A 13,288-nucleotide genomic window follows, 5' to 3' on the forward strand; every position below is an offset into this window, starting at 1 on the left:
CCTTTTTGAATGTTGTCTTGCAGTAAAATATTAAAAATAAATATTTATGGTTTTAATGAAAAAAACGACAGATTTGATCTTTCAGAAAGTTTGCAATTTTACATGTTGGGTCGGGGACCACCTATTATGGGTGGAGATTTTAATTGCGTGTTAAGAAGAGAGGACAAAAAGGGACTTGGGGATGATTTTAAAGTTGACAAAACGTGTGTCAGGTTTTTAAATTAAAAGAGAGGACAAAGTTTCACCTGGTTCAGTGGAGACCACTCGAAAGCCTCTCGAAAAGACTATATTTTTACACGAGACTCGGCACCTTTGGATGCATTTTTAATGCCCGTTTTTTCTCAGACCATCTGCTTTTGTCCTGCACATTACAAATCCCCATTGCCGTGACTTTTGGAAGGGGTCTGTGGAAACTGAACTGCTCCCTGCTTCAAAATGAGACCTTGGTTGGCCAGTGCAGGGAGCGGTACTGAGAGTGGCAGACCCTCCAGGATTTTTTTGAATCGCAGGCACAATGGTGGGAAATGATAAAAGTGAGGACTCGGGCCTTTTTTAAGAAAGCAGGAAGGAGAAAAAGGAAAAGGAAATGAAACTCATGGCGGGACTGCAAAAAAAGAACGTTATTTTAAACTGAGAGAAAAAGGGATTAATTTTAATGATAAAATCAAACAGGTAAAAAAGGAATTGACAATTGTAGCAGATATTAAAAGCAAAGGGGTGAAATTGAGAAGTAGAGAACGGGAAATTGAGGAAGAAGAAAAATGCACAAGGTACTTTTTTTAAAAAAAAATCATGGACAAGGGTGCGGGCATTTTTAAACTACAGAAGGAAAATGGAGAAACCACAGAAGAAAATGGTGAGTTGCAAAATATAGTGGAAACCTTTGATCAAAAATTATACGATTGGAAAGACACGCGAGTAGAGAGGATGTCAGAGGTTTTAAATTTTATGGAAAAAAAACAATGATCGATAAGGAGCTTTTAATACAAAGTTTTACCCTGGAGGAACTGAAAAAATGTGCGTCACTTTTTAAGAAGTCCAACTCCCCAGGAGAGGATGGGCTCCCTTTGGAATTTTATTTAACTTTTTGGGACATTTTAGCACCACATTTGATCACTGTTTTTAACAAGTTTGACAAGACCGGTCGACTACCTGACAGTTTTAGGGGAAGGATACTGACCTTATTTCATAAAAAGGGAGAAAAAAATGATCTTAAAAATTGGCGACCTATCACGCTTTTTAGCGAACTTTTAGCAACCCACATCTGCTTAGTTTTCAAAGACCTGATTGACCCAGAGCAAACTTGTGCTATCCCAGGGTGGAGGATCACAGTCTTTTATTGATCTGCGACACCATCTGTTATGCGAGACACAGAAATATGAGAACGGTTGTTATAAATTTAGACTTTAAAAAAGCTTTTGACCGAGTCTCGCATAAATACATTTTTATGCTACGAGAAAAACGTGGATTTCCAGAAAGGTATGAAGAGTGGGTAACATTATTATATAAAGACATCACTAGTAAATGTATGATTAATGGGAACCTGACCAAAGCAGTTCACATTAACTGTGGTGTACGTCAGGGGTGCCTGTTATCTGCCCTGCTCTGCATCCCGTACATCGAACCTTTAGCACAAGTTGTGAGAAAAGACAAAACGATAAAGGGTGTAAATATTCCAGGGAGCGGGGGTCTTAGTGTCATGATCCTGCCGCTCCAGCCTGGGCTGGGCGGGTGTCCGCGGTTGCGCTGATTGGAAGGTGCACACCTGCGCCTCATGCAGCCTGATTATGCTATGGATTTATATGACCGCGATGACAACTGGCCGGCGCCAGTTCGTATGATCTTCATGTCCCATTCGTGTGCTCCGGTATCACTGATTGAACCTGTGTGTACCGACCTTCGTCCGTTCTCTGACCAACCTTGTAAGCCTGACTCCTTTGATACTTCTGCCTGCGTTGATTGTTCTCCCGTGTACCGACTCCTGCCTGTCCGCTCATCTGCACCGGACTGCCAGCTCGATCCCCTACCTCTGCATATAATAAACGTGTCTCTACTTGAACTACCTTGCCTCTTCCGAGTTCCTGCATTTGGGTCCTACTCTCGTTTCTGATGGGACGTGACACTTAGCAGATAATGTATTTTATATCTGGATGATTTCAACATTTTACGCACAGATCTTTTATCAGTTTAGAGGACACTGGACTTGACCGACTGATATGGACAGGCCTCTGGGTCCAAACTTAACAGAAAGAAGACTCAGGCCCAATTTTATGGACCATGGACTGAGGTGGAGAAGACTAGACTATCATTGTCGGTGACACAGATGGACCAAAAAATCCTTGGGCTGAAATTTAGGGGGATTAATACTGTTGACTTTTGAAGGGAAAGTGTTAATTATAAAAGCAGTTATTTTACCCCTGCTTTTACTAATTGGTTCTGTTTTTACCCCAACAAGAAGTGTGCTTTTAGATCTGGACCAAACCATCTTTTACTTCCTCTGGGGCTCCAAGTGGGAAAGACTCAGGAGGGAGGTTGTCAAGAAGAAGAAGAAAAAGGAGGAAAAGGTGTGCCAAACTTCTAGATCTTCCTGGGGAGCAGATGTACATTGTTACATCTTCTAAGTGCATTGGGCCCATCCAGTACTCCAAAATGCCAAGCTATGGCATGTTTCTGGATGGGCTCATACCTTCGGAAGCTGAAACTCATACCAGTTGACAACAAATTTCCTGTCTCTTTTAAATTACCACCTGCATATGCCTTAAGATTTTTTTCAAACATTTTAAACTGGAACATGAACGCTGTCAGGTTTTAAAAACTCATCGTGCTCTTATTTCTGCTGTGCAGGAAGGAGATACAGCGAGCTCGGTCCGTGGCTTGCAGTCGGCGAGTCCGCAACAGTTGAGCACTACGTAAACCATCCTGCACTCCCAAACAGACTTTGGGACCTGTCATGGTTTGCTGCCCATGTAGTCCTCCCACTCAGGACCGTTCCCAACATGCCCCGACCAGGGTTGTGGTGCCCCTGAGTCGGTAAGCCATCTCTTCTGGGAGTGCAGTGGTGCCGTAGACCTGCGGGCGACAGCCGACCACCTGCAATTCCCGGACTTACCGGCAAGGGGGGTCCTCAACGAGTAGTTTGTGCTCTATGGGGTGAGCCAGTCGAGGTTTACAAAGGAGGGGTTCGAGAGGCACTGGCTCACCGTTGCTGCCATCAAAGACGCCATTTGGACCTCCAGAAACTTGCTGGTAAGGAGGTACAGAGAGTCCCCCCCGCCCCATCCCGTGTCTCTGCTCCAGATGGCTGCCGCCACCATCAAGGCTCCACGCGGCAGGCCACGACACAGCCGCAAAGTCGTCTGTGCCTCACGCGGAGGAGGGAACCGGAGCTTCACGATGGAGGTTCAGTGGCCTTGTGATATGGGAGAAGAAGGAGTGAAAGAAGAGAAGAATGTCGGCGACCGTTGCTGGGCAATTGGTAGCTTCCTGGATTGTGCTGTTTGAGAGTGTGTGTGATGAGTTTCACTTAGTAAAGGATCATTCCATGTCTGCACAGTGGAAAACATTGATCTTTTTTTCAGTACTATATTTATTGTCTTATTTATTCTTTTAAAGCCTAGACAGTGTTCATGTTTATGTAAATTATAAATGAAATGTAAAATGTTTCTCTTTTTAAGTGTTTGGAATGTAAAGTCTTAAGACAATAAAAGTGAACAAAAGAAAAAAAAATCTGTTCTTGTCAGTTCAATATCTGATACGTCCCCTATTCTGGGAACATATATTATATGGAGTTTTGGAGCAGGGAGATGGAATAGGGGTTTACTCCGTCCATTCCACGCATCAACCTGGGATTGCAGTACCTCCAAGAACAGTGCACCCCCACGAATGATGTCAATGAGAACTCTGAGAAAGCAACCATAAGGACTTTTGTTTCGTCTTGACAAAGTACCAATCCATCCATCACTTCATATGTTGAAAACTACACAGATGTCAGTCCTTGTAAACCATTGATCGGTGCTGTTTGCAACACGTGTCCATATGTGAGTCACAAGTGATTATCATGAGGTGTGTGGCACCGAAGCTTTGGCTTGTAGGCTGGACAGTCGGGTCGTATATGCCGGCGCCAAGTTGATATCGCTTCTCGGTCTTTTGGCTAAGATCAAGTGTAGTTAATATCTCATGCGTTCCTTATCTGGGAACCATATGTTCTCTTGATTTTTAAGAACCAGGAGATGGATTTGGGTCTTGCTCCAGCCACTTCAAGCATCAACCTGGTATTGCAGTATCCCCAGGAATGGTGGATGAGAAGACAGTACAGAAAAGCAAGGAAAGAAGAACAAAAATAGTGATGCAGAAAAAAAAAAGCTATTCTTACCTCACTGGACTGAATGGAGATGCTGGGGATTGATACTTGATACTTCATACATGCAAAGCATGCACTCTACCACTGAGCTACATCCCCTGTCCACACTACTGGCACAAAGAAGAGTCATCCATGGCTCACCTGGAGGAGGGAACCGAAGCTTCACGGTGAAGGTCTCGGCGCAGCGGCCTGATGATATGGGAGAGGAAGGAGTAAAAGAGGAGAAGAACGTCAGCGACCGTCGCTTGGCAAGTGACAGGTTCCCTGATCGTGCTGTTTGGGAGTGTGGGATGAGTTTCACTTAGTTAGGAATCATTCCGGGTCTGCACAGTGGAAAAAATTGAGCCTTTTTAGTACCATATTTATTGCCTTATTGATTCTTTTAAAGCCTAGACAGTCTTCATGTTTATGTAAATCATGAATGAAATGTAATAAGTGTTTCCTATTTTTGGATGATTGTTATGTTAAGTCTTGTTAAGACAATAAAAGTGTACAAAAGAAAATCTGTTCTTATCTCACACTCCTCCTTTGTAAACCTCGACTGGCTCACCCCATAGAGCACAAATTGCTCGTTTAGGATACCCCTTGGCGGTATGTCCGGGAATCGCAGGTTGCCGGCTGTCGCCCACAGGTCTACGGCAGAACTGCACTCCCAGAAGAGATGGCGGTGTCAGGGGTGTCACAATCTGGTCGGGGGCATGTTGAGTGCGTTGACATACCCCAGGAGTGCATCACGGTCCTGATATCATCTTATCACTTACTCTCTTAAAGCCTAGACAGTTTTCATGTTTATGTAAATTCATCTATCCATTTTTTTACGCTTATCCTCACGAGGGTCACGGGGAGTGCTGGAGCCTATCCCAGCTTTCAACGGGCAGGAGGAGGGGTGCACCCGGAATTGGTTGCCAGCCAATCGCAGTGCGCACATCGAGACAAACAGCCGCACTCACAATCTGGGGCAATTTAGGGTGTTCAATTAATGTAATGAAAATTTGTTCTTTCTTTTGCCACTTATCCTCACGAGGGTCACAGGGAGTGCTGGAGCCGATCCCAGCTGTCGAGCAGCAGGGGAGGCAGTGACCAATAAATGTTGCATGTTTTTGGGGAAACCAGATTTCCTGGAGGAAACCAACGCAGGCGCGAGGAGAACATGCAAACTCCACACAGGGGGGTCTGGGATCGAACTGTGAGCCCAACACTTTACCCGCTGAACCACCATGCTGCCCTGTTCATGGAATTTATGAATGAGATGTAAAAAGTGTTTTCTCTTTTTAAATGTTTGTAATGTAAAGTTTTATTAAGACAATAAAAGTGTGCAAAACAAAAAAAATCTGTTCTTATCTTATCTGATATGTTCCTTATCTTGGAACCATGTGTTAAATTGATTTTTAGAACTAGGAGATGGATTTGGGGCTTGCTCCATCCACTCAAAGCATCAACCTGGTATTGCAGTATCTCCAGGAATGGTGCACTCTCACAACAGAGTTAAAAGCAACTTCAAAAACAATCAGTTATTGTAGATAAAGTTATTACAGACAGTTGAATGGTGCTTGGAACAACTAACAGGTGTGTCATGTGACTGAAGTAGAAAATTAAAAGAAATGTTAATTTCTTTTTCTCTTAACTCCACAAATCAATTTAGTGCTTAATTTCAACCTGGGTGACAGATGATATGGAAAGCTCCTCTTTTTGAAACTGATTTAAAACATATACATACAGTCTGTATAAGTGTTCAGAGGCTGTTTTCATAAAAAAATAAATTAAATAAAAACAGAATATATTTCTCAAGTTATACGAAAGTGGGTCAGTGGTAGGTGGTGACTTTACAACTTGCAGGTGATCAATTGAGTGGAGAATGCTTCATTGCCTTGGTCGCAAACAGCGGCAAGGTTGTCATGCACAATAGGCCTCATGAGGTTGGCAGTATTGTTTTAAGATGCACATCCAACTGTTGAAACTCGAAGTCATGTCAGCTGCATTGGAAATGCTTCTAAATGATTTTTAAATTTTTTTTCAAATAATTTTTCTCTCTTGGATAAAATGTATCAATTTATTTACAGATATATATCCTTCCACCTTCGAAGGTTCTGCATGGCCTGATACCTCCGTAAACTGAAACTGCTCGCACTTGACCAAAGAACTCCTGTGTCTTTTTATTTGCCACCGCCATATGCTTTTATTGATTTTTTTAAAGAGAGATTTCAACTGGAACATTAAAGATGTTAAGTTTTAAAATATCACTGTGCTCTTATTTCTGCTGCGCAGGAACGGGATGCAATGTTAACCATCCTGCTGTCCCAAACAGACTTCGGGACCTGCCATGAAGCCCTCCTCATCAGGACCGTGATGCACTCCCGTCATGTCAGTGCACTCAACATGCCCCCGACCAGGTTATGGCGCGCCTGAGACGGTGAGTCATCTCTTTTGGAAGTGCAGTGCTGCCGTAGACCTGTGGGCGACATCCAGCCACCAGCAATTCCCAGAATTACCAGCAAGGGAGATACTAAACGAGCAATTCGTGCTCTATGGGGTGAGCCAGTCAAGGTATACAAAAAAGGAGTTCGAGAGGCTTTGGCTCACCGTTGCTGCCATCAAAAACGCCACCTGCAACTCCTGAAACTTGCTGGTATGGAGGCACAGACAAACCCCCATGGCCACCATCAAGGCTGCACGCGACAGGCCACGGACACAGCCACAAAGAAGAGATGTCTGTGCCAAACCTGACAGAATTTAGGTTACATTCCCATCCCGAGAGAAGGAAACCAGTAAAAAAACACAAATCCTGACTCCCAGACCACATGGGACACACGTTGGTTTTTGCAATCATTGGTGTCACAGTGGTTATGCTCGCTTTGATAAATATGAAAAACAAAACTTGAAAGTGATTATAGGACATTACAGCATGTCCAAGAATTTCTCAAGCGCAAACAATCCCACCTCAGGGAAAATTGGAGTGTCCAATTATTGTTCCACACTTTTGGGATGTGAGAGAAAACCAGAGTACCCAGAGAAAAACCCACAGAGGCACAGGGAGAACATGCAATCTCCTCACAGGGAGGGATAGGATTGAACACAGGTCCTCAGAACTGTTGGGCCAACACTTTCCAGCTGCTCAACCGTGCCGCCACTTTCAAGGCTTGTTTTTCATGTTTATCAAAGATAGCATAACCATCCATACATCGATTTTATGAGCCACTTACCCTCAGATGTGCTAAGAGCGACCTGTTCCTCAATGCACTTTCTACTGGGAACACACATACATACATTCAGACATGATAATAAATATGGCTTACTGGCAGAATTTCGAGTCTGGATAAGGTCACTGGTTGATTTGGGATGCATGTTTTCATGTTGAGCACGCAAATGTCTCAGCATTTATGATGTGCTATTGCTGTCAGACAATTTTTGTGTGCAGAGCAAACATCGCACATCCAAGCAATTGTTATTCTTCAACCAATGTAAATATTAAACATATCCAATTTACTTTATTAAACTTTATTTGGTTGTTTAAATCAAAATGATCACACACTTTAGAACAGGTTGAGATAGCAAAAAATGGCAAATATTATATACAGAAATATATAAAGACAGTGTGGGATCGATACCCACTCAGTGATGGTGTAGAAATCTACCCTGCAACTGACTGGCGACCAGTTCAGGGTGTTGTCCGTCTTTTGCCCGAAGCTCGCCCCAGACAACTTAGCTCCTAGGATCACACCTCATGATAGGGTGACGGCTCGTGGAGGAGGTCCCACAAACATGCAACATTAATTGGATAATTTCAATTGTCCCGAGGTGTGTGACTGTTGTCTGTCTCCATGTGCCCTGCGATTGGCTGGCAAGCAGTTCAGGGTGTACCCTGCCTCCTGCCCGTTGACAGCTCAGATAAGCTCCAGCATGCCCGTGACCCTTTTGATAATAAGCGCCAAAGAAATTGGATGGATTGATCATTTAAAGGTCAGGCAACAATGTTACTTTACCAAAACTGGAGACGAAGACAAAATGCAAGTCAAGTGTTTTTGCGGTGAGAGGACTTTCTAAAGATACAGGATTATGCCATTCATGTTTCATGAGTCTCATCGGATTTCTGCCAGCAATGACCAACAGGCTCATTGAACATCCACCCATCCATCCATTTTCTGAGCCGCTTATCCTCAAAAGGGTCGCAAGACTGCTGGAGCCTATGCCTGCTGTCAGCGGGCAGGGGGTGGGGTTACATCCTGAAATGGTTGCCAGTCTTTCACGACGGTGAGTAATGTTTCTAAAAATATTCAAAATTATAGTTGTTCCACAATGGCACATCTAATTCTATTCTATATTTAAATGTTTTAACCAATTGCAAAGGTTGTATAATTTGTAACATATGAAATTCAAGGGACTGGGAGCTGAATGTTGAGTCTACAATGCAAAATGATGACCCAATATCCTAAAACTGCAAAGAAATGTTTGTAAAAAATGTATTTGGTTGTTACTTTTATTTACACATGTAGTTCTACTCGTGTGTTAAGTGCACAATGCATTGTATTGCATACATTACATGCATTATACATCATGCATATTAATTTGTCATGGAGGTTAAGGAGTGTCTCACTGAAGGAGTTACAATAGAGCTTAAGTCATATTTACAATGAAAAGTAAGAACCTTCAACTCCATTGTCGTCTGGACTGTGAGGTGGTTTAATGTGCTGCACAGCTGACGTCACGTAAGTAACTAAAAGGGGTACCAGAAAACTTTAGTTTTGGAAATATTCATGTTTGTAACTTTTTTAAAGCCAAAAACAGCGTTTCAGAGCATGATGGCACATTTTTCTCAACTTGGCTATAAAATCAAATAGGATGCTTTTCTTGGCAATTTTATGCACGTTTTCTATAGAACTCTCCACCACACAACATTACAGGCCTTTGGAACCAACCAGAAAGCTTTAGTTTTGGAAATATTCATGTTTGTAACTTTTTTACAGCCAAAAAAGGCGTTTCAGAGCATGATGGCGTATTTTGCTCATCTTGGTTATAAAATCAAATAGGATTCTTTTCTTGCCAATTTTATGCATGTTTTCTATAGAACTCTACTCCACACAACATTACAAGCCTTTGGAACCAACAAAAAAGCTTTAGTTTTGGAAATATTCATGTTTGTAACTTTTTTACAGCCAAAAACAGCCTTTCAGAGCATGATGGCACAATTTGCTCAACTTGGCTATAAAGTCAAATAGGATGCTTTTCTTGCCAATTTTATGCACATTTTCTATAGAACTCTCCACCACACAACATTAAAAGCCTTTGGAACCAACAGAAAGGCTTTAGTTTTGGAAATGTTCATGTTTGTAACTTTTTTACAGCCAAAAACAGCGTTTCAGAGCATAATGGCACAATTTGCTCAACGTGGCTATAAAATCAAATAGGATGCTTTTTGCCAATTTTATGCATGTTTTCTATAGAACTCTCCACCACACAACATTACATGGCTTTGAAACCAACCGGAAAGCTTTAGTTTTGGAAATATTCATGTTTGTAACTTTTTTACCGCCAAAAACAGGATTTCATACCATAATGGCACATTTTGCTCAACTTTGCTACAAAATCAAATGGGATACTTTTCTTGCCAATTTTATGCATGTTTTCTATAGACCTCTCCACCATTAGGGTTAGTTAGGGTTAACTCACATGTTTGGTTGTGTTTATCACCCCGCCAGTCAAGGTTCAGTTGAACGTATGGATCACACATTGAAGGAAAAACTGGCTTAAATATGTACTTCTTCCGGCATGAACTTGGTTCAAGCTCTTCCCCTTGCTCTGTGAGGCAAACTGTGTCTCACTCAACTTGTTTCTCTCCTTACGAACTTCTTTCAGGTCGTCTGATGCCTGGCCCTTCCTCCTCACTCCAACCACTGGAGGAGGGCACTGTGTCTCCCAGGTTTTCTCCTAAATTGTTTTGGACACAACTGCATTCTTTTGCTTCTAATTTCTCCTTACAGACCCAGGACTCTCTTCCATCACCACCTCCTGCACTTGATCTTCCTGAGTGGTTATATGTCTACTGTTAAAGAAATCATTCCTATGTTCTCATTTTGTATATACTGTAGTTCGTTACACATCACCACCTAACTTCTACTTTTGAACTCATCGTCTTGAAAACAGATGTCATCAATCAGACAGATGTAATCAATCAGACAGATGTAGTCAATCAAACAGTCTCTCTCTCACACACACACACACACACACATGCACTCATCATGTGATTTATGTGACTAAAAAGAAGCTGCAACTGGACATGAGTTGGAGTTGGTTGGAAGCAAAGAGAAGCCCTGTCGCTCCCCTTGCAGCAAGTAAAACTTGAAGCCTTGTCTGTTCGTCTTTTTTTAATAGAGAGTCGGGCTTTTTAAACCTGACATTTGGTCCTTCGAGCCGGATCCCACTACCCATCGAAGAGGGAGAAGAGACACCGCAGTCTGTTGACAGCTGGAAGCATTTAGCTGTTCCTGAAGAAAAGCCCTAGTGGATCGTGAATTCGTGGCCAGGCCGGTGCCTGAGTCCCCTCGGTGGATGAAGGTTGACGGGATCACGAACAACTGGCGTCCAGACAACGCTTGAACCGGTAAGTAAGGCTACTCCGCCACAAGGAGGTTGAAGGCTACTCCGCCAGAAGGAGGTTTGAAGGCTACTCCGCCAGAAGGAGGTTTAAGGCTACTCACCACAAGGAGGTTTTAAGTCTACTCCTCCACAAGGAGGGTTAAGGCTACTCTGGCAGAAGGGGGTTTAAGGGTACTCCGCCACAAGGAGGTTTAAGGCTACTCCACCAGAAGGAGGTTTCAAGACTACTCTGCCAGAAGGAGGTTTTAAGGGTACTTCACCTTTAAAGAGGGTATTTATAAGGATCCATAAATGTGTGAGTGAGTGAATCCGAGTGTGAATGCCATCACGTACTTGTGGAATCATAGGTCATGGATGGAACCTAATGATGCTGACAGAAGTCTGTGTTCCAGTGAAGTACACAAGGTAGTGGATTAGGACTTAGGTCCCAAAAAGGACAAGTAGTCTCTTAGGGACAAACATAGAAGAGCATAATGGTGAACGGGAACAGTAAGTCGGCCGTAGAGGGGATGTAAACTTTATGGAACAATGTTTACCGGGCAACAGGATGGTTCTTAAAAAATGAGAAAAAAAAGAGAAAAATAATGGCTTAAATGGTAAGTTAACAGTTGAAGGATACAGCAGGTTGGTGAAAAGATTGATGGCAAGTGTTACAGGAAAATAAGGAAAAGCCAAGATTGAGACTTACGTCTTGGGATGGCGAGAGGTTGGTTAGATTGGCAAGAAAGAGAAAGGCGGGAGAGACAGCTGAAGTAATGCAAGCAATGGCTATATTAAAACCAGCTACAACAGTTTAGAACAGGCTAAAGAAAGTGAGAGACAGAAAGAGAGACGTAATAAAAAACTTGAAAAAAAATGAAAAACAAAAAAAATACAAAAAAAAAATTTGTCAACCTGGGAAACACATTCGCTGATAAAACCGCCAAGGAGGCAGCAACAGGAAAATATGGCACACACATATTGACACAATCACAAGCCCCCAACCCTCCTATTGATATCACAGTTCTAAAAGACGAGCAAAACATGCTCCTCAAAGTGAAACCCAGTGATGGCTTACAGAAAAAACTGAATTAGAAGATAATATACATCATGAGTCTCAAACTGGCGATCTGCGAGCCATTTGTGGCCCCGAAGATGATATTTTGCGGCCCCCACCTTACTTACTATGAAAGTTAAATGATAATGCAGCCCTGAAGTTTTATATGAATGGCACTTTACAATGTTGTGTGCAGAGCTGGTGAACCTAACAATCACGGTGGGGTTGTGGCTTTTGGGGGTGTGACAGTGAGGAGCAGAGAAACATTTTTCATTGAGTGAAAGTTGGTGATTTTGCCATGAAGAGTTTTATTAGTTTTGCACTCAACCTGTTTACATCTGCTTCCTTGCTTATATTATTTTGTGCTATAAAAAAAGGCATTTTAAACTTTTCTCTTTTAAATTGTGTGCAACTAGAATCACTGATAGTTTGGTGGTATACATCCCTGCCTTTGGTCTGGGCAGTGTGGCATTGATATCTTCTTGAGTCTTGATTAAGGAAAACTATGGAACATACAGGGAGAACTTGATGAGAATGTTTACATTTCGTAAAACTGTTTATGAAAATAACCCCAATAGATAAAGGATTGTTCCCATTTGAAATAGTATCTAGTAGATTAGATTAGATAGGACTGCCCATGGTAGAGCAGCCAGTGCAGCAGTCAGAAGAAGAAAATACTTTAAGTGAATGGTGAAAGAGATGCTGCTAAATAAAACTGTGAAAGAAGCAAATGATCTGCCGCCTACTGTACCTTCTTCACAGGTGGTGTTGGTGTCCATTGGTTATTGGGTCCTGAGAAAAGTCCTCAAGTGGAAGTGTTGGTCCTCACCTTGCTGGGAAGGTCCCTACTAAGTCTGCTGACCACTCCCACATTGATAAAGATAGCAGAACGTCCCACATGGATACACTTGTCCCTCTGTAAGCCTGTGGCTCCCTTTTCATTCAATGATGAGTAGCGGTGGAAATCTGGCTACAAAGGGTGGGGTAGAAATAGGCTGCCCTGGTCTCAAACCAGTGAAGAATTCAGCTGATCCGCACTTGAGCATGTTAAGTAAAGGAGAGCCACTATTGGGACTGCTGGAACTTAGTGCTGATCGGAGCATGGCTCCTTCGCACTGGCCAGTCTGGGACTGTAGGTGTTCGTCACTGGACCTATGGACAAGAATCATCATGGAGCAAGGACAATCCCACCTCTCCAATCGACGCCAACGTCTAGTACTCGTATGTGAAGATGGTGTCCCTCGATGGACAAACAATAACAGCTCAATAAGTGTGGTGAAGCTGGAACAACTCAGACGCCC

At 42.7% G+C, this 13,288-nt stretch overlaps 2 long non-coding RNA genes and 3 pseudogenes across 2 annotated transcripts; 4 read left to right on the forward strand and 1 right to left on the reverse strand.

Annotated features, from left to right (window-relative positions):
* The first annotated feature begins 1,839 nt into the window (after window positions 1–1,839).
* Window positions 1,840–3,609, forward strand: LOC133513550 (uncharacterized). Its single transcript, XR_009798513.1, has 3 exons — window positions 1,840–1,922; window positions 2,456–2,564; window positions 2,845–3,609. It is a non-coding gene; the product is annotated as an uncharacterized LOC133513550 (long non-coding RNA).
* A 52-nt stretch (window positions 3,610–3,661) lies between these two features.
* On the forward strand, window positions 3,662–3,879 carry LOC133513848 (U2 spliceosomal RNA; annotated as a pseudogene).
* Window positions 3,880–4,130: 251 nt separating this feature from the next.
* LOC133513847 (U2 spliceosomal RNA) lies at window positions 4,131–4,305 on the forward strand (annotated as a pseudogene).
* A 1,318-nt stretch (window positions 4,306–5,623) lies between these two features.
* Window positions 5,624–5,837, forward strand: LOC133513849 (U2 spliceosomal RNA; annotated as a pseudogene).
* A 766-nt stretch (window positions 5,838–6,603) lies between these two features.
* On the reverse strand, window positions 6,604–9,025 carry LOC133513718 (uncharacterized). Its single transcript, XR_009798587.1, has 3 exons — window positions 9,003–9,025; window positions 6,941–7,080; window positions 6,604–6,809 (listed from the first exon to the last, which is right to left on the reverse strand). It is a non-coding gene; the product is annotated as an uncharacterized LOC133513718 (long non-coding RNA).
* Between the last annotated feature and the right edge of the window lie 4,263 nt (window positions 9,026–13,288).

This window comes from Syngnathoides biaculeatus, chromosome 15 (genome assembly GCF_019802595.1).
Source record: "Syngnathoides biaculeatus isolate LvHL_M chromosome 15, ASM1980259v1, whole genome shotgun sequence".
Classification (NCBI taxonomy): domain Eukaryota; kingdom Metazoa; phylum Chordata; class Actinopteri; order Syngnathiformes; family Syngnathidae; genus Syngnathoides; species Syngnathoides biaculeatus.